The sequence below is a fragment of the Panthera tigris genome, chromosome B1, assembly GCF_018350195.1.
Source record: "Panthera tigris isolate Pti1 chromosome B1, P.tigris_Pti1_mat1.1, whole genome shotgun sequence".
NCBI lineage: Eukaryota > Metazoa > Chordata > Mammalia > Carnivora > Felidae > Panthera > Panthera tigris.
Genome location: NC_056663.1, coordinates 202,260,131 through 202,284,080, shown reverse-complemented (window position 1 = coordinate 202,284,080; position 23,950 = coordinate 202,260,131). Strand labels below are relative to the sequence as shown.

General features: G+C 43.1%; 1 protein-coding gene and 1 pseudogene across 1 annotated transcript in view; one reads left to right on the top strand and one right to left on the bottom strand.

The window, feature by feature from the left end:
• The first annotated feature begins 714 nt into the window (after positions 1-714).
• ADD1 (adducin 1) overlaps positions 715-23,950 on the top strand; it is an 87,115-nt gene continuing 63,879 nt past the window's right edge. Inside the window, exon 1 of the mRNA XM_042985079.1 lies at positions 715-902. The gene's annotated coding sequence lies outside the window, so the exon portion shown is untranslated. The remainder of the gene's footprint in view (positions 903-23,950) is intronic.
• On the bottom strand, positions 20,349-21,199 carry LOC107180284 (annotated as a pseudogene).

Here is a 23,950-nt window from a genome sequence, read left to right as displayed (position 1 = left end):
GGCCCTGGGCACCAGGTGGCCACCCTGTGTGTGGTGCCTTATCACCATCCACAGACCCCCCCTTGTCCTGACTCCACCCAGGCTGCCAGCCTCAAACTCGGCCTCTGGTCCCGCCCGCTGCTCTGCGGGGCTTCTGGACAGAAACAAGCACAGGGCCAGGCTCACGGGGGCCGGGTCCAAGGGTCCGTGCGCTGGAGGAGTCCGCGAGGTGGGCAGGGAGCGGACGCCCACCCAGGCCGGGAACGGGACGGTTTGGGACGCCTGCTGCGCATCCCAGGGCACCTGGCCCGCACGAGTCTTTCACCAGGGTCTGGGCCGCGACAACGCGCGAGTGTACAACGCGCAAGTGCACAAGCGGGTCCGGGAGAGCAGGCGCCGCTGGCAGAGCCGGCCCACCTGCGTCCGTGACGAGGCCTGTGAGGCCGCGACCCCCGGTGCCCACGCACCTGCCCAGCCGGCAGGTAGCTGGGACCCTCCCCTGCGCGTAGGGGGCGGGCTGGGCCGCAGCCGGTGGGGCCTCTGGGATCCGCGGCGGCCGCAGGCGGGGCCTCCGCCCTTACCCTCCCCCTCCAGCGCGAGCCCCGCCCCCTCCGCAAGGCCCGCCTCACGGTCAGCCAATCGCAGGAGGCTTTGCTGGGCGGTGCGGCGCGGGATGGGCCTATGGGGTAGCGCGTTGTTGGGCTGCGGTGCCGCAGGCCGCACCCAGCTCCGGCGGCGGGGGCAGCGCCAGGGGCTGAGGGGGCGGAGAGGCCGGGCCGGCCGGAGCTGCGGGCTGGGGTGAGCGCGGCGGATAGGGGGCGGAGCCCGAGCCCCAGCCCGAGCCCCAGCCCGAGCCGGAGCCGACGAGCGGCGGCCGCACTCGGACCTGGGAGCCGGTGCGCTGCCTGCGATTCGCCCCTGAGGTGAGGCCCGCTCGCAGGGGCGGCGGCGGGGCCCAGAGCGCGGCGGAGCGGCCCGGGAGCTGCAGGCCGGGCCGCGGGGCCTGCGGCGGCGGCGGCGGCGGCGGCGGCGGCGCCCGAGCGGCGCGGGAGGCCGGGTGGAGGCGGGCGGCCCGCGGGGGCCTCCGCGGAGCGTGGGGGGCTGCGCCGGGCGGGGCGCTGGCGGGTCTCCAGTCGGGCGCCGGGGCGCGCTGGGAGGGGTCCCCGCGGGGCGGTCGTCAGCGGTGACCGGGTGCGGAGGGGACGGCGCTCTGCACATCCCTGGCCACTCGGGCTTCTCCGTGGGAGCGCCCCGGGAGCTCGCCGCGGGCTGGTTGGTGGGCGTCGGGGGTCAGCGAGGAAGAGGAGGCGCGGGACCCGGCGCTGGGTCGGCGGGTGCTCGCGACGGCCCCATCTGGGGCCTGCAGCGCCCACGGCTCGGGGCTTGGGCACGGTCGCGAGCATCCGGTGCTGCCGGTGGGCTCTGGTGTTTCCACAGACGACGGGGTGTGCCAGCCCAACCTGCCTGCACATGGGAGTTACTGAGGGGCTGGCGGTCCTCTTCCTCCCTCTCTGTGCTTGGTTTTCGTTTGTTCTGGGGAGGTTTCAGAGGGCTTCTGCCTTTAACAATAACATTTGTTGGTACCCTTGCAATTACGGCTCAGGGTGTTTTGTAGGTGATTTGTGTTCACCTCTTGCACATCTACCTTCAAGTAAATATTTTGGTTAACCTGAAACTGCTCGTGGTGTGATCATATAATTTTATGCCTAAATGCCATAAGGCAACTGTTAAATTCCTGAGGATAAAAACACGTGTAATAGCTGCATGTATTGCTCGTAAGTTATTACGGAAAGATTTTTTTTTTTTTATATGCGTGAAAAACGCATTGAAATCTTAGTGGGGATTAGAAATAGGCTCGGTCCACTCTGTCTCCTTTGCAAAACCACAGTAGAGGCCTCCAGTGAAAGCGAGTGCGTGTGGAGGAGTAAGAGTTCAGGCACCAGAGCGGGGAGGGCGTATCTGGCCGGGGGCGTGAATTGGATCAGGGTGAGATTGTAAAATTCAGCCTTCAATTAATGGGCCGATGCTAGGGGCGCCTGGGTGGCTCAGTCGTTAAGCGTCCGACTTCGGCTCGGGTCACGATCTCGCGGTCCATGAGTTCGAGCCCCGCATCGGGCTCTGTGCTGACAGCTCAGAGCCTGGAGTCTGTTTCAGATCCTGTGTCTCCCTCTCTCTCTGACCCTCCCCCGTTCATGCTCTGTTTCTCCCTGTCTCATAAATAAACATTAAAAAAATTAAAAAAAAAATAATGGGCCGATGCTAGCAATGTCTAAGTTATTTTTTAAAATCCAAAATTTTAATACATTCCTCCAATCTGACTGTGGGGAAAGCTAGAAGAGTAAAGGCTTTTTTTTTTTTTTTAAGTTTATTTATTTATTTTTGAGAGAGAAAGAGCAAGCAGGGGAGGGGCAGAGAGAGAGAGAGAGAGAGAGAGAGAGAGAGAGAGAATCCCAAGCGGACTCTGCACTGTCAGCGCGGAGCCGGATGCTGAGCTTGAACTCGTGGACTGTAAGATCGTGACTTGAGCTTGGGACCGAGAGTCTGATGCTTAACTGAGCCGCCCAGGTGCCCCCGTAGAGGTGTTTTTAAAGGAAGTGAACGGTTTTGGCAGTCAGAACTGCTTTTCCGAGTTTTGGTGTGGTTTGCAGCAGGACCGCTGGTATGGTTTGTTTTTACTGCTTGTCGGTGCGTTTAGATTTCAGCCACAGAGGCTCACTGCATGCCCTGAATGTAAATTCTACCCGGTTTCCAAAAGGTGGGATAGTTTTCTCTCTGAAAGTTAATTTGTACAGCCGGCCGTTTTCTCCTTTAACTCTTTGGCATTATCTGGTACTGATAAGGTTATGTTTGGTGTTCAGCTTTGTGTTGCAGACTCTACCGTAAAGGCTGTTTCTGTAGATAATAGCTCCCAGTTAGTTCTTTCCAGCAGTGGCTGTATTGTCAGAAGAGTAAATACTGAAGTGCCTTAAAAGATACTTTAAAAAATATTGTTAGAAAAACACATATCCAACCAGTGTTAAAATTTACCTTGATTGACTCAACTTTTAACAGTTTGACGATAAGAAAGATGTTTTTATTATATGAAACTCAAAGTATAAATTGACTTATTTATTTTACATCTTTAATTGTTCTCATGCACGTGTAGAGAATGGTGTAGTAATTCCCTGCTTCTGCTTACCCTTATCCAGCTTAAACAGGTGTTAATAGCCAGTCTTTTTATTTTTTTTTAAGTTTATTATTTTTTGAGAGAGGGAGGGAGGGGCAGAGAGAGAGAGAGAGGATCCCAAGCAGGCTCCATACTGTCAGCATGGAACCCGATGCAGGATCTCTTGAACCGTGAGATCATGACCTGAGCCGAAATCAAGAGTTGGATGCTTAACCAACCGAGGCACCCAGGCACCCCAGTCTTTTTAGAGAGAGCACGAGTGAGGGAGGGAGAATCCCAAGCAGGCTCTGAGCTGTCAGTGCAGAGCCCAATGCCAGGCGGGGCTCCATCTCACAAACCATGAGGTCATGACCTGAGCTGAGATCCAGAGTTGGACGCTTAACTGACTGAGCCACCCGGGTGCCCCTAGCCAGTCTTTATCTGTATCCCCCCAGACCCAGATTTCGTGTCATTTTAACTTAAATATTTCAGTATGTGTATTTACATATCTTTTTTAAAAAGATAAACGTAAGTACCACCATCACAGAACATGAATAATTTCTCATCCACCTTCACATACCCAACCAGTGTTACAATTTTCTTGTCTTAGTTTTTTAATAACAGTTTTAATGAGGATCCAAATGCTATTTATACATTGTGACTTGTTTTAATTTATAGGTTCCCCCTCCATCTTTTGTCTTCTTTTGTGATTTATTTGATGAAACTCAGTGAGTGGTTTGTCCTGGGGAGTTATATCCAGTCTGGATTTTATTCTGTATTGTAGTTTAACTACACAGAATTGATTGTAAACCGGTAGGTAAATCAAAAGGTGTGATCAGATTCAGGATTTATTTTTGGCAAAAAAGACCTCAGTAGGATAGTAGGCAGATTATGATTAGTGGTCTTGTTAGCAACCCTCGATGCTCAATGCCTGGAGTCATTATTTTATTAGGCTTTGGAAAATGTTATTTTAATCCTATAATTTCATCATTTATTAACTGGAATGCTTCTACAAAGAGAAATGTTTCCTCTGTAATTTGGTTACCCTGAATTTTAGCTCTTTTGGGAAGAGTAGGATGAATGCTTAATTCCTCTCCATTATTTACTAGTTCTCAAAATGAGTTGGAATCCTCTAAAAGTTGCCAGTGAATTGTGCATGCTTGTGTCATTGTCACCGGTGTCAATGGTGTGTCATCGGTGTCACTCACTGATACTTGATATTTGATATGGTTCGATCCATTGTAGACATTGTCTTTATTGATGCTGAGATTGTCTAATCTTTGTCCAATAGGAATCTATTCAGTCTGACTCCTAAATCCTTTAAACAGGACTCTCAAGTCTTTGATCTTCATTCTAGTGTGACACACCCCACCAGGCTCATCTTGTACATTTCTTTCCCAAGCCCTGGAATCATCCATTTTTTCAAGGGGCCTTGGTTTCTCTTAATGAAAAACAGTGTTTAGTAATGACAGTCTGTGTCCTGGGGTAGTTCTGTGCTATTGGGTTGGGTCACTGTTTTTAGGTCTTTTCAGTGCACGGATCACAGGTCACTGTACAGAGACCTACTTAACCTTCTTGATCTGACACCTGTATCTTTTTTTCTTCCAAGAGAAACAGCTTGATTCGAACTACTCACTGTTTCATCCCACACCATACACATCTGAGTCTCAGAAGAAGAATACTAAAACTGCTATCGACTAATAAAATTTGAGTTGTTTTGCATCCCTGTGAGGGATATGAAGTCAAATTATTGTGTTTTAAAGTCACTTAAAGGGGTGCCTGGGGGGCTCAGTTGGGTGAGCATTTGACTTTTGGTTTCAGCTCAGGTCATGATCTCATGGGTTTGTGGGTTCAAGCCCCACATTGGGCTCTGCGCTGACCATGTGGAGCCTGCTTGGGATCCTCTCTCTTCCTCTCTCTCTGCCCTTTCCCCCTCCCCCCAACAAATAAGTAAACTTAAAAAAAAAAAAAAGTCGCTTAGAATAGTTACTCTGATTTTGTTACTACTCGGTGCATAGTTTTGTTTTTTTTTTCTTTCAATATTTAGGGATTGCTTTTTAAAAATTTTATTTTATAATGACGTAAAATATTAAAAGTCTTTCAAAATCAAACGTATGAAACAAGGTATAGGCAAAGAAGCTTCTTTTTGTCCCTTCATTTTCACCTATCCTCTCTTCCCTATAGATAACCTTTGTATATTTTAATTTTATGGTTATATTCATACCTCCTCTTTATTAGATGGATAGTAATATATACACATTATCTCATGGTGCTTTAAAAGGCCTCTTTTAGTTGTGGTGAAATACATATAACATAAAATTTACCATCTTAACCATTTGTAAATGTACAGTTCCTGGTATACACATTCGTGTTGTTGTGCAGCCATCACTACCGTCCATCCCAGACCTCATTCATCTTGTAGAACTAGGACTCTGTGCCCATAAGTCAATATCCCCACCTTCGCCCTTGCCCTCAGCCCATCTTCTGTTCTTTCTGTCTCTATGATTTTATCTACTCTAGATACCTCGTATAAGTGGAATCATGCAGTATTTGTCCTTTTGTGACTGGCTGACTTCACTTAGCATAATGTCCTCCAGGTTCATCCATTTGGTGGCAGGTGGCAAGATGTCTTTCCTTTTGAAGATTGAATAATACTCCATTATGCAGATATACCACATAAGCGCTTTTTAATGAATACTTAACTTAAAAATCTTATCCATTAATTGCTTTTCCCCCCTTATACTATGAGTTAATGAGACTTCTCTGGTACATTTTAAGTTATCAGATTGGAAGGAAATACTTCTCATAGGTTTGATTTCATACTCAGAAATTCAGTTGACTAGACTTTAGTCTTTATTTGGTGGTTGACAGCTACAGATATTAAAGACTTCAGTTTTGTATCTTTCTTTTTCTTTTTAATAGCTGCCATTTCAGCTCCTCAATTACAGCAGTACTGTTTTATGTTGGTTTTTTGCAAAGTCCATTTCTGAGATAGAATCATCTAACTCATATTGACACACGAGTCCATTATTAATTGATTTGTTAACATTACATTGTAGTAATCCGTGTTTCTGGTCTTACCTATCGTTCTCTCACCTATTATCTACATACATGTTCCCTGAATTCTGAGATATTTAAGCTTTAAAGTCTAAAATATTAGGCCTATAGATTTTAAGGGGGTGAAAAACAGTTCCTATAGCTGTAGTTATTAATGCTCTTTTGCTAACATCAGTTTTGTCAATTATGCTTCCATCATGCATTCTGAACCAGTCCCGTCCCATCTCTGCTATCACCACCTGGGGCCCAGCAGCCGTCACATCTCCCTTGGACCAGCACAGCAGCCTCCGGCTGGTTTCCCTGCATCCTTCCTACCCATTTTCCACATTTCAGCCAGGGTGATTTATTCATGTAATATAAATTAGATCATGGTCTGTCTTTCTTGCAACCTTTCAAAGATTGATAAAAGTGGTTGCCTTTAGGGACAGGGAACTGTGGCTGAGAGATGGTATGGGAGGGAGAATTACTCTTCATGGGATAAGTTTATATATCTTTGGATATATGTTGTAGTTCATGTAGTTGGATTATGTACTCAGAATAAAATAAGTCATCTTACAAACAAAAACCCAGTGACTTCCCATTTATATTTAACGACATAATCCGAGTTTCTTAACATGATCTCCAAGCTCACTTTCTGTCATTCTGCTTGCTCATTTATCCTGCATTTACAGTGATTTTCCTGGAGGCCCGCTCTTCCCATTTAGGGAATCGCACATTGATCTCTTTGCTTAGAGTGAACACTTTTATACCACTCCGCATGGCCAGCTCCTTCTCTTTTAGTCCCCTGCATAAAAGTCCCTTAAAGAGACTCTCCCTATCCTGCCTCCCTCTTTCAAGTAGGTTTCCCCTGTTACTAACTCAGACATTTCTTGTGTCCTTCAATTTTAATGATTTGTTTATTTACTCATGTTTTTTTTTTTTTCCCATAGCAAGCATACTTTATGAAGGCAGAGAGCATATTTATTTGCTGTTTAAGCTGGCCCCTTTGTGTTTTTGCTAGAACGAGTTCTGAGTCACAGACTAGACCATGACACTTCCTTTCTTAGAGCTTTTCATCAGTTCTCCCTGGGCCGTAAATCCAGAGCTCCTGGACCGGGCTTTCAAGGCTTGGCCTCTTCCCAATTATATCTCCAGTTTTATCTCTTACAGCACCTTGGTTTTGCTTCCCACAGTGCTCTGAGCATGGTAACCAGGCACACAGTAGGTGCCCAGTAAATATTTGTGGAATGAGTGATTTAAGATTCAGTTTCTTTAAGTCTTTGGGAAATTAAGTCACACTCTTAAGACAATGATAGCTAAAAACATAAGGTCGTGAAGCTTCAGGGAAGGCTACATAAAGAAGGTAGAGTTTAAAGTCACCCTTGAGAGCTGGGCACGGTGGGTAAAGGGGAAATATCATTCTGTGAAGGAGAAATGGGAAGTTTCTTAAGATTAGATTTTCTGTCACCACGTTTGATGGCTGTGGTTTAAACACACATGCAGGAATCCCATCTAGACCTGCTGAATTCCAACCTTGGACCAGGTGATTCAGATGTACTCCCCAGAACAGTGGTCCCCCATTCAGTGAGTGTTGAGTGGGCCCAAGACGACCATTCTGTGCAGGTGGTGTTTCTTCCACATTGGGTGTGTGTGTCATGTGAAGTGCCTCTGGATTTTCTGCTGAGGTTTGTCCTTCTCTCTGTTTAAATGATTGTTGAAAACCAGGGATGTGCTTTCAATTAGCAAGACAGAATTTCTAAAATTGAGTTTATAAACTAGAATTTTCATCTTTTTAAGTACCTGCTATAGGCCAGGCGTTGTGCTTTTATGTAATAGCTCATTTAATCCTTACAACAATCCTGTTCAGTGCTCATGAGATTATCTATGAAAACACTAAGGGAGTGTAGATGATTGCCAAGGTCAGACAGTTAGGTGGTGGAGCTGGGATTCAGACCAAGGCTGCCTGACTCCACAGATGATGCTCTTAACCACCAGGCTGTGCTGCCTTCCTTGTGTATACTCAGTCCTGACACTGTAGGCAGCTGATTATAACTGTTGGTCCTGGTCTTCCCTGTGAGAGCAAGGGCTGTGCCTCACTACTGCTGTCTTTGAGTCCAGCACAATGCCTGGCACAGAGTAGGTCCTCAAGAAATAGTTGTTGCGTTAGCGATCTTCAGTTATTTTTTAAAAGCTAAGTTGTGAGGAGTAACGTTCATGGCAGATTGTTAAAAGTGGTGTGGGTCATCTGTTCCCTTAAAGCAGTGGTTGGCAAATTCTCTGTAAAGGGCCAGATAATAGGTATTTCAGGCTTTGAGAGTTGTAGGGTCTCTGTTGCAACTGTTGAGCTCTACTGTTGTTGCAGGAAGCAGCCATAGGCAATATGCAAATGAATGTGCATGACTGTTCCAATAAAACCTTCTTTATGGACGCTGAAATCTGAATTGATTTGCATGTCTATCATCTGTTATTATTTATGTTTAATATCATTTTTTTCAACCTTTAAATATTAATCTTAACTTGTGGCCCTTATAAAAGCATCTGGCTGGGTTGGGGGTGGGGGGGGAATCATGACTTGCTGATTTCTGGCCAGGGTCTAAGTTTTATCATTAGATCGAACTAGACCTCTCTCCTGAACCAAATTGTTTTGTCTGCTAGTGGCCTGTGTTTTGTTGCATCCATTAAGGAACTGTGTATGAGAAACACTGTTCTGAAACACCATGTCATATTGGGCATAGGGCAGTTGTTGGGGGCCTGTTCCTTATAATAAGTGGAAAAAAGACTGTTGTTTGTTTTCATGAAGAAATCTGCTTTACTTTCTTTGAATAGAATTCTCCATTTTATTATTCTAGCTCTGTTCCAGAATGAACTTTTGTATTTTACGTTTTCCCTTTAATATATTTCAATTGTACTTTAATAGAAAGAGCTATTTGGAATTAGAAAGACCTGGTTACACCTCACTGTGTAATTTTCTATGCCAAATTAACCCCTTGTTTCCTGAATTGTAAAACAGGAGCTATTTCCTACTTCATTTGGCATATTTATGGGGATTAGATATAACGTAAGTGAACTGGTAGCATTATACCTGGCCCACAGGTTGCAGTAAATTCTCTTAGATGAACTCCCAGCAAATATTTATCTCCTGCCTTTTGGGTGTATGCACTAAGAAGGCAGATGTCTGGTATATTACATCTAAGAAAATGTAATCCTTGCAATTCAAAGGTGGTATTGCCATAGAAGTTTGCTACACAGAGGTGTGTAGATTTGAGCCAGAAGACTTGGAACTTGAAACCGTTGGGCTCAACCCTTTTAATTTTTACTTTTTCAAAAGGTATTGCTTCACTGTGTTTTTACTTGCAACATTTCCTGCAAGAAATCTGTCATCCTAATTTTCGTTCTTTTACGTGACATGTCCTTTTTTACGGCTGCTTTAAAAATTTTTCCCTGTTACTGGTTTTGAGCAGTCGTATTTTGATGTGCTTTGTGTACATGTTTTTGTGCTTGTGGGGTACATTGAGCTTTTTTTCTTGGATCTTTGGGTTTGTAGTGTTCATCACGTTTGGGAAAATCTTGGCCATTATTTTTCACACTTTTTTCTGTTCCTTCTCCATGTTGTCTGCTTTGAGGGCTCCAATCCCATGCATGTTACACCATTAAAAGTTATCCCACAGCTCACTGATGCCCTTTTATTCGATTGTCTTTTCTCTGTAGGTTTCATTTTGGATAGTTTTTATTACTGTATCTTCACATTCACTAATTTTTCTTCTGCAGTGTTTAATCTACCGTTAGTCTTGTTCAATGTAATTTTTCATCTTACGCATTGTAGCTTTCATCTTTATTTTTATTTTTTTACTTTTGTACATATATATTTTAAATATAATTTATTGTCAAGTTAGCTAACATACAGTGTATGTATACAGTGTGTACAGTGTGCTCTTAGCTCTTTCTCTTAAATTCCCATGATTCATTGCTTACATACAACACCCAGTGTTCATCCCGACTAGTGCCCTCCTCGGTGTCCATCACCCATTTTCTCCTCTCCCCTCCCCACCCCCCATCAGCCCTCAGTTTGTTCTCTGTATTTAAGAGTCTTATGGTTTGCCTCCCTCTCTGTTTATAACTTATTTTTCTGTTCCCTTCCCCAATGGTCTTCTGTTAACTTTCTCAAATTCTACATATGAATGAAAACATGATATCTGTCTTTCTCTGACTGAATTATTTCACTTAGTGTAATACTCTCCAGTTCCATCCACATTATTGCAAATTGCAAGATTTCATTCTTTCTCATTGCCAAGTAGTAGTCCATTGTATATATAAACCACATCTTTATCCATTCATCATTTGATGGACATTTGGGCTCTTTCCATAATTTGGCTATTGTTGATAGCACTGCTGTAAACATTGGGGTACATGCGCCCCTATGAATCAGTACTCCTAGATCCTTGTGGCTTTCATCTTTAGAAGTTCTGTTTGTATCATGGGACCCTGGGTGGCTCAGTTGGTTAAATGTCCAACTTCAGCTCAGGTTATGATTTCACAGTTTGTGAGTTCGAGCCCCACTTTAAACTCTGTGCTGGCAGCCCGGAGCCTGGAGCCTGCTTCAGATTCTGTGTCTACCACTCTCTCTGCCCCTCCCCTGCTCGTGCTCTGTCTCTGTCTCTCTCTCAAAAATAAGTAACATTAAATTAAAAAGTTCTATTTGCATCATTTTAATTTTTTATTTTATTTTATCTATTATTAAAATTTTTTAAAGTTTATTTATTTTGAGAGAGAGAGAGAGAGAGAGAGAGCATGAGCAGGGAGGAGCAGAGAGAGAGAGAGAGAGAGAGAGAGAGAGAGGGAGGGAGAGTATCCCAAGCAGACTCCATGCTCAGTGTAGAACCTGATGAGGCACTCAATCCCACAACTGTGAGATCTTGACCTGAGCCGAAATCGAGTCGGATGCTCAACTAGCTGAGCCACCCAGGTGCCCTTATTTGTATTTTTATATCTTCCAATTCTCTACTTAAGATTTTGAAAATACAGAATATAGTTTTACCAACTGTTTTAATGATCTTGTCTGCTAATTTTAACTTATCTTTCAGCTCTGGGTTAGTTTTGATTATTTTCTCAATATGGGTTATATTTTCCTGTTCTTTGCTTGTTGGGTAATTTTTTATTAGATACCAGGCCTTGTAAATTTTACATTGTTGTGTTATCAAGAGTTATTTTTTCCTATAAATATTCTTGAAGATTGTTCTGTTATGTCAGCAGCAGGACTTTAAAATTTTTCTCGGTGGAAAATTGGTGAATTGCAACATTTTCTTTTTCTTTTTATATAGGTTAAGTTCATAGCCTTCTTGAGAATCTAAATTCACTAAAAAATACCTACTTACTTGTGAACTTGTGAATCCTACATGTCGTTTTGTTTTTATTTTCCTCCACACTTTGCGAAGTTATTTTGGCAAGTAGAAGGGATGTCCTTTTTTGAATTCCCTATTTTTTAAGGTTTTCAAAACTGAATCTAAGATTTGGTTAGTAACAGTAAATATGTTAATGCCCCCTTAGTTTGGTCAGTGCTTACTGGCAATCACATGTCTCCTTAAAATAGTTAGGAATCTTAACATAGCATAATATTAAATTTTAACAGAACTGTTTAATAGTTAATGCTTATTCTGACCTACATGCAGGAAACTTGAATTGGAAAGAATGAAGGGGAACAAGTTTAATTCATTTTACCCTTTGAGCTTTATTCCAGAAGTATCTTTTTAAACAGTTGTTATGACTAATGTACGTTGTTTCTGATAGTTGTTAGTTTATAAGTGTTCAGTGTATTTTGACAAGGCTTTTTTTTTTTTAAATGAGTTTATGCTATATAGGAAAAAGCTGGCATTTTATTTTTTTTAAATTTTTTTTTTAATGTTTATTTATTTCTGAGGCAGAGAAAGACAGAGCATGAGTGGGGGAGGGTCAGAGAGAGAGGGAGACACAGAATCAGAAGCAGGTTCCAGGCTCTGAGCTGTCAGCACAGAGCCCGATGCGGGGCTCGAACTCACAAACCGTGAGAACATGACCTGAGCCGAAGTCGGTCGCTCAACCGAGTGAGCCACCCAGGCGCCCCAAAAGCTGGCATTTTAAATACAGTAGGACTAGAGTCTGTAGGACACTTATCTTTTAACAGTGCCTTGAGAACCCTCTCTGCCAGGATAAAATAACAACAGTAATTTTTAAAAATGTTATTTTGCAAGCACATTTTCTGTTCCATGTTAACTTGTATATCAGTCCCAGCTCTTCATATATACTTACTGAGCACCTCTTACATGTTGGGTATTTTTGTAGGCACAGCAGACAGACACATTCCCCCTCTGGGGAACTTCTATTCTAGAATGAGAGATAAGGAATGAATGTTACATTAGGTAGTAGTAACTGCTGTGAAGACTGGAGGCATGGGGAAATAGAGGATGATGGCAGCAGGATCTATTTTAGATGGAGGACGGAATTGACTGAGGAGGTGACATTTGATCAGAGCTCCAATCTCTGTGTGTCTGGGAGCAGGTGTTTGGGCAGTGGGAGTGGAGCTCCATCTCACCACACGGTGTTTTTTGTTGCCTGTCGGTGGCAGATACCGACCAGGGCAGGCCACGTGGGCTAGGTGTCACAGCTAGGCCGTGAGCTCGAGGAGACGGAGCAGATGGCGAAGGTCGGTTTCTCGTATCTGCCTAATGCCTGACGCTGGGAAGTGTAGGTATGAAATGGATTTTTTGTTTTTGGAGCCCATCTAATAACAGCAACAGTGAAATTACTAATGTTACTATTATAGTAGTGTCATGATTCTATAATCGTTAAATTACAGCAGTAGCCACAGGTAATTTTTTATTGAGCACTGTGTGGGAAGTACTGTTGTTATCCCGCTTTGAAGATGAGGAAGCTGTTAAGTAACATGCCTGAGATCACACAGCCAGAAGGGTGGTTGGCACATATACCTCCTTTAGGAGGTGCCTGGCTGGCTCAGTAAGTAGAGCGTGCGACTTGATCTCGGGGCCATGGGTTCAGGCTCCATTGGGCATGGAGCTCACTTAAAGCAAACAAACAAGGAACAGGTTGCAGAAAATTTAATAAACTGTATGAGAAAAAAATAAGAAATAGCTACACATGGTGATAATTGATCTTGCTCTGCCTTAATACATCTCAGAGAACGCCCAACATCACACAGAAATCTATTTCGTTCTCCTTAAGTCTCACGCATCCTATTTTACAAGTAGACTGTCATTTAATCACTGCTGTATTGATTGATGTTTGTTTTCTGAATCTTGCTGTTTCAGTTAGTATTCTTGCATCTCCATCTTTGGGCACTCTGAAGTATATTTATAGGGATATTCCGAGGAGTGCATTGCCTGGTCCGAGGATATTTGCGCTTTGGCTTCCATAGCTGTTTCCAAATTTTGCTTCTTAGAAGTTACACCGACTTGTCCTCCCACTAGCGGTATGTTTCCCCCAAATAAAGTGTTTCCACATAACTAACTTACACAGTTATTGTAAGGTACCTGGTACCTAGCAGGCTGTCAGTAAATGGCTGTTACATATTACTCATGTAATTATGAACCTTTGTTTCTGAACTGTATTACCAGAAATACCGTAAGCCTAGCAACTGTTTCAGGAGGTTGGGAAAGAGAAGTTATACAACTGGCCATAGTACTTTGTGCCCCCTAGATATTGTCACCTGTATCAGAACAAATTAGCTCTGCATCCAGCCCCCAGAGGCTGATGTCATGATGGAACCCGCAGGCACGTGCAGGCTTGCACCAGGCCCCCGGCTGCCCACAGGGACAGGACTCGGTAGGTATCTATTCCTTGTGTGCCTGCACGGTGCCCTGCGGTGGCAGCTTTTGCAGTCTGCACGGGGAAGAGAAGGCCATCGCTTGAGGGGGACCTTTAGAATACCCTGTCCTGAGCACTGTGTTTGCTCTTCCCTTCTCTTACCCCGAAAGGCTCAAAGTAAATTTGCCTTATGGATTGACTTAGAATGACTTGTATCTACAATTACGGTTCTTCTCATCTGCTTGCTCTCGCTTGAAGTTCCCCGCGGGGGAGATGGAGCAGTGTAGGGTTGTGAAGGAGCCCGTCTTCAGCTGGAAGGTGTGGGTTTACTGCCGGTTAACTGAGAGTGATTGAGCAGTAGGTGAAAAAGTCACTGACTGCTCCGAGCCTCAGTTTTCTCCATCACAAATGAAGCGGTTTTAAGATGCAAAAGAGAGGGGCACCTAGCTGGCTCATTCAGTGAAGCATCTGACTTTGGCTGAGGTCATGATCTCACGGTTCGTGAGTTCGAGCCCCACATCGGGCTATGTGCTGACAGCTCAGAACCTGGCGCCCGCTTCTGCTTCTGTCTCCCTCTCTGCCCCTCCCCCACTCGCACTGTCTCTCTCTCTCTCTCTCAAAAATAAATGAACATTAAAAAAAAAGATACAAAGGAGAGAATGTTATTAAAACACTTTGAAAATGCAAATGCCACGTGAAAACATCCGTCCACACAAAAGCTGGTGCACGGATGTTCACAGCAGTGTAATTCTTAATAGCTGAAAGATAGGAACAACCCCAAACGTCTGTGAACTGATAGATGATACACAAAATGTGGTATATCCATGCAGTGGAGCAGTATTTGGCAACAATAAAGAATGAAGTGTTGATACATGCTTCACATGGACGAACTTGGAAAACCTTATGCTAAGCCAAAGAGAAACGGGGAAGAGGACGGAGTACGAGTGGGGGGAGTGGGGAGAGCCGGGGAGAGACTGTGTGTGGGGGGGGTTTCTTCTTGGGTGTGGAACATGTTACAAAATTAGATTGTGATGAAGGTTGCAATCTCTGTGAATAAAGGAGAAACTGCTGAACTGCCCACTTTAATTGGGTGAAGTTTATGGTATCTCAGTCCAACCGTAAAGCTGCAAATGCTGCATTAGGAGCTCGGGCTCACGCAGCGAGTCCGTGGTCGACGGTTGGTGTAGCACTGGGGATTGGGGACATGGTGTCAGGATGCAGTGCCAGCTCTGCTGCGCAGGGTGTGTGGCCCTGGATCGAGTTGGTGAAGTTGTCTGAACTCCTTTTCCTTTCTGTAGGAGTAGTGACACTAACGGTCCCGTCTAACTAGAAAGCGTCGTGGGGCCACAGGGAGAACTTGTGACTGCTTATGGTGCACAGGTGTGCTGTCCGTGTGCACTTTCCCTTTCTTTCCTCTTTTCCAGTGTATAGAGTAGTTCTAACAGATCTGTTTTAAAGTATATTTTATTTTTTCTTGGTGGATAATTTCCATTTGTATTGCTTTATAATGCATTAGGATGAAGTAGAATCCTCATAGACTAGGGAGAAGTGGATGCTAATAGCGAAAGGCACAGAAAAGCAATAGCGAGCCCTGTTTATTAACTGCTACCATTGTGTGTGTGTTTTTTTTTTTAGTAAGTCAAAGCTCTGTGCAGAGATATTTGTGTCACGTACAGCTGTACGTTTTTGCAGCTTAGCAAGGACGTTGTGGTTAAACATGCTTTCCAAGACTTAAGAATATTTTAGTTAACAGGCCAACCTCATTCCCAGATGATACCATTAATCAAGTTATTGTTGCACAGAGCTTCAGGCAGGCAGCGAGGATTAGAAATGGTGCTCGAGTCTCCTGAAATGAGCTCCCTTTAGGCCTGTCTACTTCAGTAGGAAGGGATGTGACATTAATGCACTCATCTTTGGGGAACTAGTAACCCCACGATCCAGATACTCCCTATCTCAGTTTGTGTGGAGCATCATCTCCAGGGACTGAAGCACAATGTATTTTGACAGCATGAATATCAGGAATGACCTTGACTTAGAGAATCTGGAATATTTAATGTGCTCTGTTTTTGCCTAGGGTGTTAGACTGATTGTTTTAGAAACCAGGGAATTTCTTCAGGGAAAGGAAGCATTTCTTTTCTAACTTTTAGTCAAGCGATGAAAGTATGAATTTTCTTTGTCTCTAGTTGCTAAATGATAATAGCGTTTAGGAGACTTTTTAATTCACCGAAGGTTTTGTTTTTTTTAAACGTTTATTTATTTTTGAGAGAGAGAGGAAGCACGCAAGTGGGGGAGAGGCAGAGAGAAGGAGACACAGAATATGAAGCAGGCTCCAGGCTCCGAGCTGTCAGCACAGAGCCCTACACGGGGCTTGAACCTATGAACCATGAGATCATGACCTGAGCCGGAGTTGGACGCTCAACCGACTCAGCCCCCCAGGCGCCCCTTACTGAACTTTTTAAAAAGACTTCCATCTACCAGGATTTGTACTGAGCATTGAGGAATTGAAGATAACAAGAACAGAGGTCCCACTTGTAGGGCTCATGGCTCTGCAGGTCAGAGAATAAGCCCATGAGGCTGCACAGGTGCTCCTGCTCGCGTCTTTGGGAGGGACACGAGATGGATGCCTGTTAGGGCTGTTGGAATCATTGAGATGTTTCATGCTGCTCACCCACAGTCACTTTTATCATTTGGATCTTATAAAAATAAAGCTAACAGTTCTTAAAAATCTAACGGTTCTGTTTTAAAGTATATTTTAATTTTTCTTGGTGGATAATTTCCATTTTTGTTGCTTCATAATGCATTAGGATGAAGTAGAATCCTCATGAAAATAGTGCAGATTTTCATGACTACAACTATGGGAGATTGCCAGTACTTTTTTTTTTTGTTATTTGTACATTATTTCAGCTTTTGAGGCCATTGACCCCAGATTTCACTGTGCTGGGAAAAAAGCCATGACATCATCTTCATTCCCAGTAAAAATCAAGGCTGCGTGTCGTTTGCCAGAGTGGATACATGAATTGCGTTTTGAGATGTGATGTACATACATTTTTTTTTTCCCCCGTGAAAGGACGTGGTTTGTGCTTTTAAACTCAGGTAATCAGCACATTTTTAGCTATAGCTATAATCTAAGTTTCAGAGTTGTTTTAAGGATTAGAAAAAATAAATAAATAAAGCATAGGGAGGGTTATGGATTGCTGAATGTGTGAAGTTTATTCTTTTTCTAAGTTCTTAGAAGTTGGTCACTTAAAGTGTTTAAGTCTACCTTTCTCTAAAAGTAGCTCTTTAGGGAAGCCAGTAGTTTTCAAGTATTATCTTTTCATTATGTGTGTTTAAAATTTCATTATGATTTTTGCTTTGGCCCATTAGTTGTTTATAAGTGTGCTTTTAAATTTTGAAATATATATGTTTATGTATACGTACGTACGTATACGTACGTACGTATACATATATATTTAATACACATGTAAAAATTTTTAAATTTCTATTATTGATATGTTTTAATTGCATTGTGACCAGAGAAATGGTTTGTATTTTTAATTTTTTTTAATTTTTTTAATTTTTTTAATTTTTATTTTTGGGACAGAGAGAGACAGAGCATGAACGGGGGAGGGGCAGAGAGAGAGAGAGACACAGAATCGGAAACAGGCTCCAGGCTCCGAGCCATCAGCCCAGAGCCTGACGTGGGGCTCGAACTCATGGACCGTGAGATCGTGACCTGGCTGAAGTCGGACGCTTAACCGACTGCGCCACCCAGGCGCCCCTTTAATTTATTTTTGAGAGAGAGAGAGAGAGAGAGAGCGTGCAAGCATGAGTGGGGGAGGGGCAGAGAGCGAGGGAGACAGAATCTTTAAAAAAATTTTTTTGTTAATGTTTATTTTTGAGAGAGAGACAGAGTGTGAGTGGGGAGGGGGCAGAGAGAGACGCAGACACAGCAGGCTCCAGGCTCTGAACTGTCAGCACAGAGCCCAACTTGGGGCTTGAACTCAACAGACTACCAGATTGTGACCTGAGCCAAAGTCGGACACTTAACCAACTGAACCACCCAGATGCCCCAGGAGACACAGAATCTTAAGCGGGCACCAGGCTCTGAGCTGTCAGCATAGAGCCTGATGTGGGGCATGAACCCATGAACCTCGAGATCATGACCTGAGCCAAAATCAGAAACTCAACTGACTGAGCCACCCATGCACCCCGGAATTTTGAGATTTAAAAAATTTCTATCCAGAGGTGAGGTTAATATTTATGAATGTTTTTTGTATTCTAGAGAAGAACATATATTCTTGTATGTATGTGTGTAAGTAATCTCTATACTCAATGTGGGGTTTGAACTCACTATCCCGAGATCTACACACTTCCAACTGAGCCAGCCAGGTGGCTGAGCCAGCCAGAAGGCAAAGACTTCTTTGCCTATTAATAATTGAGCAATGTTTTAGTTCCCCATTATGATGGTAGATTTGTCAGTTTCTCTCTGAGTTCCAGCAAATTTTGCTTCATATGTCTTTTTTTTTTTTTTAATTTTTTAATGCTTTTTATTTATTTTGAGACAGAGAGAGACAGAGCATGAGCAGGGGAGGGGCAGAGAGAGGGAGACACAGAATCTGAAGCAGGCTCCAGGTTCTGAGCTGTCAGCACAGAGCCTGACGCGGGGTTTGAACTCACAAACTGTGAGATCATGACCTGAGCTGAAGTCGGACGCTTAACTGACTGAGCCACCCAGGTGCCCCTTGAGACTATTTTATTATTATTTTTAATCTTTCTCTTGAAATGAACTTTTTATCATTATGGAGTGGCTTTTTCTGTCCCAAGTAAATGCTTTTATTTTCCATGGTCTCTTTTTGGTTTCATATTAACACAGAAACTTCAGCTTTCTTTTGGTTGGTGTTTGCCTGGAATACCTATTTTCATCCATTTACTTGCAAACTTTTATGTTCTGTGCTTATGCTTTATTGATATATTTGTTTTTGCTTTATTTTTCCTTTGGTGGATACCATAACAAATTACCTAAAACTTGGTACCTTTAAACAACAGAGATTATTGTTTTGTAGTTCTGGAGGCCAGAAGTCCAAAATCAGTACCATGGAACTGACGTCAAGGTGATGGCAAGGCTGTAACTTCTCTGGAGTTTCTTAGAGGAGAATTTGCTCCTTGCCTCTTCCAGCTTATGGCTGCCGGCTTTCGTTGGCTTGTGGCCGCTTTGCTCCAGTTTCTGTGTCTCCGGTTCTGGTCCCACCACCCTCTTGTCTTATAAATCTGTAGTCACATTTCCTTCTGCAGTTCTTTTTATTGGCAATTGCATTTTGGTAATCCAGGATAATCTCATCATTCCAAATCTTTAATCACATCTCCACAGTCTTTGTCATGTAAAATAACATTTACAGGCTCCTGGGATGAGAACTAATGTCTTTGGTGACCATTATTCAGCCTACCACACTAATTGTAATTTCTGTCTCTTAACTGGCATAATTTAGTACAGTTACGTTTTTCGTGATTCTGATAAATTTGTATTTTTTCTATCATTTCACATTTTGTATTCTTTTTTAATTAACCAGGCAAGCCTTGATTCTAACTTTCTATTTTCATTTTTAAATGTTTGTTTATTTTTCAGAAAGAGAGGGAGAACCCTAAGTAGGCGCTGCACTGTCAGCACAGAGCACCACAGGCTCCATCCCACAAACCGAGAGATCGTGACCTGAGCCGAAATCAAGAGTCAGACCCCTTGTTATTTTTGAGACAGAGAGAGAGAGAGAGAGAGCATGAATGGGGAAGAGGCAAAGAGAGAGGGAGACACAGAATCTGAAGCAGGCTCCAGGCTCTGAGCAGTCAGCATAGAGCCTGATGTGGGGCTCGAATTCATGAACCATGAAATCATGACCTGAGCTGAATCCAGACGCTTAACTGACTGAGCCACCCAGGTGCCGCCCCCCCCCCCCCCGCCCCGCCCATGGCATTTCTGATTTGTTTTCCCTTGAGATCATTTTTTCTTTTTTAGAAGTTCCTTTTCTGCAGGTCTGTAGATGGTACTGTTGTTTTTGTTTATCTGAAGTGACTATTTTCACGCACATTCTTAAGGGATAGTTTTGCTTGTTATACAAATCCAGATTGCCTGTTATTTCCTTTTAGCATTTTGAAGATACTCTATTCCTCTACTTTTGTTGTTTCTGTTACAAGCTTGCCAGTATCTAATTGTTATTCTTTTGTAGATGATCTTTTTTTTTTTTTTTTTTTTTGCCTTTGCTATTCTATAGATTCATTACTGTATGTATAAGGTATGCATTTTTCTTTATTTTGCTTGGTATTTGGGGATTTGTGTCTTTCAGTTAGGTAAAATTGTTACCCATTCTGTCCTTGGATATTATATCGATGCCTCACTATTCTTTTTGTTCTTGTTTACTTTTTATTTCATAATCACAAACTTAAATCTAATCCAGCTAGACTTGGAGGTGGGTTAAGGATAATAAGGGACCCGTAGAACCGCAGCAGAAGTGCAGAGATTATAGGGTATTTCAAGCAGGTGGGGGTGCGGAGGTGCCCTTCTGAGCTACAAGAGGAATGGTGTGGTAGTTAAGTTAAAAGGTAAAACGCAAGTCAGATTTATTAGATTTGTCCAGTCAGCAGTGGTGTTCTTGCTGGTCTCGCCATTTCTGGACCCAAAGTACTCCATGGCTTCTACAACATTCATGCCGTCTTTCACTTCTCTGGAGACCATATGCTTGCCATGCAACCACTCAGTCTTGGCAGTGCAGATGAAAACTGGGAGCCATTCGTGTTGGGTCCAGCATGTGCCATGGACGAGATGCCAGGACCTGTGTGCTTCAGGATGAAATTCTCATCATCACATTTCTCCCCCTAGATGGACTGGCCACCAGTGCCATTATGTTGTGCGAAGTCACCACCCTGGCATAAAAATCCCAGAATAATCCTGTGAAAGCAGGAACCTTTATAACCAAATTCTTTGTCCCCAGTGCTCAAAGCACAAAAGTTCTCTATTGTCTTTAAAACTTTGTCTGCAAACATCTTGAAGGAAATGTGGCCCAAGGGCTCATCATCCACAGTGATGTCCAAGAACACAGTGGGATTGATCATGGCTGGCCACACGGGCAGGCTCTGGGGTGGCAGCATCTGCAGACTCTTCACTATTATTATCTCTGCCTGTAATTCCAGCAAATGTGTAGTGGACTTTCTTATTCTGTCTCTTCTGACATAGTTTGTATCAACTTGTCTCCCCGTGCTGGTCTCTGGGGAATTTTTTCAATTCTGTCCTTTCTTTTTTTTTTTTTTTTTTTTTAATGTTCATTTATTTTTGAGAGAGAGAGAGAGAGAGAGAGAGAGAGAGCACGAGCACAAGTGGGGGAGGGGCAGAGAGAGAGGGAGACACAGAATCTGAAGCAGGCTCCAGGTTCTGAGCTGTCAGCACAGAGCCTGAGATGGGGCTCGATACCCGTGTGAGATCATGACCTGAGCTGAAGTTGGAGGCTTAACTGACTGAGCCCCCCAGGCGCCCCTCAAGTCTGTCTTTTAATTTACTAATTCCTCTTTATCTGTGTCAAAGCTGCTATTAATTCATTAGTTGATTTGTAAAGAATTTTTTTCGATATTCTATTTCTGGAAATTCTGTTTGGTTTCTTTTTCAGCTGCTCATTTTTGATAGTCTCTGAGGCTTGTCCTATTTGTGGTTATTTTTTGAACATTTTGTACATAGTTGTTCTGTGTTCTGTATTAGTATCTGAAGTCTTTGAGGGCCTAAACGTATGGTTTATTGTTTCTGATGATGGTCACTCATGGAGATTGTTTTTGGGTTTGTTGAAGTTTTGACTAAGACCTTATATTTGGTTGACTTTAACCTGGGGAAAACCTGGGGATCAACGTTGAGGATGTTTTTCCTGCGAGGACTGCATTTACTTCTGTCATGAGCCAGGGTCACTGCCCTCCTGAGACCATTCCACTCTCTTCAGAGTTCATTAGCTCGTTAGCTCCTTCTTTTGTTTGCCTTCAACAATGCTCATCTTTGGTATTTGACCTTTGGTAATGCTGCCCCTTGTGAGTGATTCCCATTTGGAGTTACTAGTTTCATTCTCATGGTTTGGGGCCTTTTTTGTTTGTTTGTTTGTTTAGCCCTTGGAGGTTTCATATATTTCTTATGTGTGAATTGCATTTGATTTTATGGAAAACCTTATTGAGTGGTAGGGCCTGTCAGATAATGGCCTTACTTGATCTCCAGGTGGTAATTACTAGTAATGGAAATAGTGGTTGTGAATGTGGAATAGTGGTTTAAAACTTAGGAAAGCGTATTCAGTATGAGGTGATTGTAAAATGCACACTTTTGAGGGTTGGTGTCGTGAGATGTGTTGGCGTTCTTGGCGTGGGAGGAGCTGGCGCTAGCTTGGCCAGCATGTGAGACTTTGGTAGTAAAGTCACGCCTTTGCTCAGTTTTATCATCTGTAAAGTGACTGGATGACTTTTAAATTTCCTTCTGGTGCTAAAGATTTACTCTTCTAAGGTTTTGTCTCACTGCCCTTTTTTCCCCTTTTGTTAATAAGCATTGTTTAAGGTCTGTGCTCCAAGCACTGTGTTGGGAATGTCAGAAGGTAAAGTGGTATAGTAGCTCCTGCCTTCAGTAAGCTTGCAGTCTCGCTTTTGTGTTAAAGATTGACAGTACAGAGCAGTGACGCCCGCTGTCAGGGAACTCTCAGCAGTGCTGAGTTCACTCATTTAATCTTAAACCAGGGAGGTAGATAATGCTGTCGTTCTCATTCTACAGATGAAAAAACTACAGCTTATATAGAGAGGTGAAGAAACGTGCCCAGGGATGACCAGAGCTAGTACATGGTGGACTGAGATCAGTATCCAGGTGGTCTGGTCCTGGGCTCTGCACTCTAATGTGAATTCAGTGGGGTTTATAAATCAGTTAGCATTGAGAGGCAAATGGAATTTTGTTGACGACCCAAGCCAGGTTCTTTCTGTACCAGTTTTATCAGACGGATTTTGGAAATACAAACAGCATGGAGTACATCGAAGTTCACTTAAATTTGTTTAGTGAAACAGATGGTTAGTTGGCTTATCTTTAGTGCCTCGCCCAGCCTTGTTTTCAGAACCACACCCATCAGTTTCAGTAAGCCACACCAGAATGTTGGTTGAGGGATGGAGTTAAAGTGAGAAATCTCAATTAATTAGTGCTACTGTGTGTTGATACAGATAGAATACGGTAGTTTTTTAGTTAAAATATAAAAAGATAAAATAAGATGAGTTTATAAGAGAATTAAGTTTTAATTAAAATAATGTGTTTTAACATTTAGTTGGTTAAACCTAATGTTCTTGAAGTTCTGAAGTGAATTTTTTGGCATATTACTTTTGTATTCCCATTAGAAACTAGATAATTAAAATAGTTCCTATTTATCGGGTATCCACTGTGTCAGACATTGTGCTAGACATTTTACATTTATTGTTTCGAATTGCCCCAACAACCTTGGGACATGTGACTTGAGGGTATTTCCTTAGAGATGAGGCCACCGAGGTCCAGCTCAGGTGGTGTAGATGGGAGCAAGCGGTGGCGTGCTGTTGCCCCAGAGCTCGCCTGTGTGTCCCTGGCCCTGTCGGGAGGGAACCACGCTCATGTGTCTCTGTGGAGAGGCGCTTATCGGCCATGAGATAACTGGAAAACATCATTCATGAAAATAAAGTCCAGATGGATTAAGGACACATGTTTCTAATTATAGAGACTGTGGGGAAAGCACGATAGCATGTTTATCAGAGATGATTCCTGAAAACTGTCTCGGAACATTTGTGGGACTTGCGTCTGTGAAGGAATGAGGAGTGTCTCTTAAAGAGAAGAGTTCAGAGGGAGAAGTTTGCAGACCTCAGTATACAAAATATTAAAATATTCATTGAAAAATAAAATTACAGAAAGTAATAGTCTGGGGAATCAAATATGACAAAAAGTCAGTAGGTATACTATTTTTTTTTTTTTTTTAATTTGTAGGAGTAACTACATCAGGAGTT